Source organism: Etheostoma spectabile, chromosome 23 (genome assembly GCF_008692095.1).
Source record: "Etheostoma spectabile isolate EspeVRDwgs_2016 chromosome 23, UIUC_Espe_1.0, whole genome shotgun sequence".
NCBI classification, from domain to species: domain Eukaryota; kingdom Metazoa; phylum Chordata; class Actinopteri; order Perciformes; family Percidae; genus Etheostoma; species Etheostoma spectabile.
Window position 1 is genome coordinate 9030776 of NC_045755.1, and position 4158 is coordinate 9034933.

General features: G+C 44.9%; 1 protein-coding gene and 1 pseudogene across 15 annotated transcripts in view; both read left to right on the forward strand.

Moving 5' to 3' along the window:
* The window catches only part of nrcama (neuronal cell adhesion molecule a), a 1100153-nt gene that overhangs the window by 655131 nt on the left and 440864 nt on the right, over positions 1–4158 (forward strand). The window lies entirely within an intron of this gene.
* Positions 1–4158, forward strand: part of LOC116673021 (plexin-B2-like) — a 279884-nt pseudogene that overhangs the window by 214728 nt on the left and 60998 nt on the right.

The window sequence follows — 4158 nt, forward strand, 5'->3', positions numbered from 1 at the left end:
GTATTATTCCACTTATTTAGTATTACTCATCGTTCCCACTCTCACATCTCAATTATACATTTTATTATTTATTCATCATTCTCATTTCCTATTTTTCAGAACTGTTCATATTTCATGCTGGGTTCATATTGTAATATAATAAACATAATACTTATTTTTATCCCAGTACCCTTGCACTACGCACATTATATAATTGTATTTGATCTCTTCATTGCACCTCATGCCTCTATATTGTTTCTGTTTAGAGTATGTGTATATTAGTGTGTATATAGGGTGTATATTTTCTGTTTGGTTTATATGTGTGTGTAAGCACAGTGTGAGTAACGATGCTCCAAAGACAAATTCCTCGTATGTGTCCTCATACCAGGCGAATAAAGCTGATTCAGATTCTAATAACTAATGATACAAATTTTTCCGTTTTGCAGCACCACAACACAGATTAAAAAAAGTTGAACTTTTCTTCCTCTCCTCTGTTTTTCCTCCAGACGTCATGGAGCGGTGGTGGGCGTGGCGGTGTGCCCTGGTCATCGTGGCGACCCTCGGCGCCACGACCACGGCGGCGGACGAGGCGGCGTTCCCGTGCGCCGAGCCGATCAACAACGTGGCGCTGGACCGGCGCTCGGGCCGGCTGTACGTGGGCGCCGTCAACGCGCTCTACCAGCTGAGCCCCGACCTGCGGCTGGAGTCCCGCGGCGAGACGGGCAAAGCGCTGGACAACCGCCAGTGCACGCCGCCCATCACCCCCGCCTGCGAGGAGGCGGTGCTCACGGACAACCACAACAAGCTGCTGCTGGTGCACGAGGCCCGCGACGCGCTGGTGGTGTGCGGCAGCGTGTTCCGCGGCCTCTGCTCGCTGAGGAACCTGAGCAGCGTGGCGCAGCTGCTCTACTTCAGCGCACCAAGGCGAGAAGTCGTACGTGGCGACGTCGAGGAGGGCGCCTCCGGTGGTGGGTGGATGTCGTACTTCACCAAGGACAAAGACAACTTCACTGTCTTCCTGGTGAGGGGTCGAAAACACCACACAACACACACACCCCACACACACACCACACACACACACCCACATACACACCCCACACACACACCCACCACACCACATACCCACACATACATACACACATACACACACCCACCTAACACACACAAACATACATACAACACACACACACACACACACACATATACATACACCACACACCACATATACACACACACACACACACACAAATATCACACACACACACCACATATACACACAACACACACACACACACATATATATACCACACACACACACACACATATACACACACACACCAATAACAACAACACACACACAACACACACACACACACCACACACTAACACACCCACACACACACTACACACACACACACACACCACCCACACACACACACACAAACACACACACACACACACACAACAACACACACCACAACCACACACACACCACACACACCACACACACACAACACACACACACCACATATACACACACACCACCACAACCCACACACACCACACACATAACACACACACACACACACATAAACCCACACACACACACACACACACACTATACACACACACACATATACACACACACACACACACACACCACAACACACACACACACACACACACACACACACTGACTAATAACTAACTCTACCAGGAAAAAAGGTCTGCTGTATTTTTTGGTTTTGGGGGGAACTGTCCCTTTTTCATATGTCTGCTCAAGTCAAATCGAGCCTTTTATTTTGGGAGTCAAGTTTCCAGGAAGGCAGGTCTACAAGCAGTGGAGAAAACCTAGTCTCAGCATGTAACTTTATTTAAGCAGTTGCATGTTTTTGTATTCCCAATTTATATTTGTTCTTGTGTTTTATTCCTATTATTATTTTATGTATGTTGTATCCTAGTATTTCATTTATATTTTGTGCTGTGTGACGATTTTTGCTGCTGTAACCTGTAATTTCCCATTTTATTGGATAAATATCTATCTATCATCATCTACTCTATCTATCATCTATCATCTATCTATCTTCACTCTTCATCTATTCATCCATTCATCTATCTATCTATCCTCACTACCATCTATCTACCATCTATCCTCTATCACATCTATCATCCATCTATCATCTATCCATCTTTCATCTATCCATCATCTATCTATCTATCCATCTATTCATCTACATCTCTATCTATCTATCCTCCATCTTCTATCTATTCCATCTATCTATCCATCTATCCATTCTATCCATCTACTCATCTATCCACTCTATCTATCTATCTATCCATCTCATTCATCTATTCATCTATCTATCTATCCATCCATCTATCCATCTATCCAATCTATCCATCTATCTATCTATCTATCTATCCATCTATTCATCTATTCATCTATCCATCTATCAGACTCATCCATCCATCCATCCATCCATCCATCCATCCCATCCATCCATCTATCCTCTATCCATCCATCTACTACTTCCATCTATCCACCATCCATCCATCCATCTATCCTCATCCATCATCTATCTATCTATCTAATCTATCCATCTATTCATCTATTCCTCCTTAATCCATCATCATATCTATCCTCATCCCATCCATCCATCTATCCATCATATCCCTCCCCATCTATCCATCTATCCATCTATCCATCCATCCATCTATCCATCAATCCATCCATCTATCTATCTATCTATCTATTCATCTATCCATCTATCCATCTATCTAACTTAAGTTTCCCCCCCGGTCAACGTCTCCAGTCTTAAGTCTACAGATATAAAAACAAGAACTTGTGGTTTTTGGAGATGTTCTGATACCAGGATCAGAAGAGCCTCCGTTACCTCCTAAAACGCTGGTAGTCAATACCGATACTACTGGAAAAAATACTACTAAAAGAATAGAGTTTATGCACCAATCTGATACTACATAATTTAAACCTGAAGTTACATAATCTACTGTTGTGTACGTGAGGTACATAAAAAAAAAGGGTAGTAAATGATTAGTCACTGTTTTTGAAAGGGTAACGAATGATTAGTCACCCATTTTCAAAAGGGTAGTTATCCTTTTTCAGAAGGGTAACAAATGATTAGGTACCCTTCCCGTTTGAAAAAGGCTAACTAATCATTCGTTACCATTTCAAAAACTGTGACTAATCATTAAATACCCATTTTTGTGTACTTATTGTAAAGTGTTACGGGGCATTTTTAGGCCTTTATTACAAGACAGCTAAATACATGAAGGGGGGGACGGGGGAACGGGGGGGGGACTGAGCTATCCGGGCATCAAAAATCTACTTTAAAGTAGTTTATTTATGTTGTTTTTCCATTATGATATCCGTACAGGGATATTAGTACACAGCTGTCATATAACACGCTGGTATCGGATTGGAATCTGTATTGGCTGATAGATAAGTTCCGGTACTGGGAAGCAAAACATGGTCTGGGACCATCTCTGGTTTGGGGAGCACTTGGAGATTTTAGAAATCAGAGCTGGGAATTCCCTTCCCTTAGAGTTGTTCCAGGGACCCAGACTCTGTCCACCGCCTCTTGACGTGCGTTCCTCGTCTCTTTTGTCCCAGGTCGGTAAGGGGTACGGCAGCCACGACAGCACCAAGCTCATCTCCACCCGCATCCTGCAGGACTACGGCGACTGGGTGGTGTTCGACAGCATCATCGAGGCCTCGGCGGTGCAGGCCAACCCCTTCCTGCTGCGCTACCTGCACGACTTCCGCTTCGCCTTCAAGGACGGCGGCTTCGTGTACTTCCTGTTCTCGCGCACGCTCGGCGTCCAGGACACCAAGAACTTCACCTTCGTCTCCAGGATGTGCGAGAACGACCAGGGCTACTACTCCTACACCGAGCTGCAGCTCAACTGCAGCGGCAGCAACAAGTACAACAAAGTGCAGGTAATGGCAGTGCCCTGTGCCCCCCCCCCATAGGCTAGCGGTGTCACTCTCAATTTTGCTAAGGGCCAAACTGGAAAATGAGCATGACATCTAGTGCCAGATGGGGGAAGTTTGTCGACAAGTCAAGTATCTTTGACCAGAGGCCCCGCGATACAATATCAGAATCAGCTTAATTCGCCAGGTATGAGGACACATACGAGGATTTTTTCTTTGGAGCATCG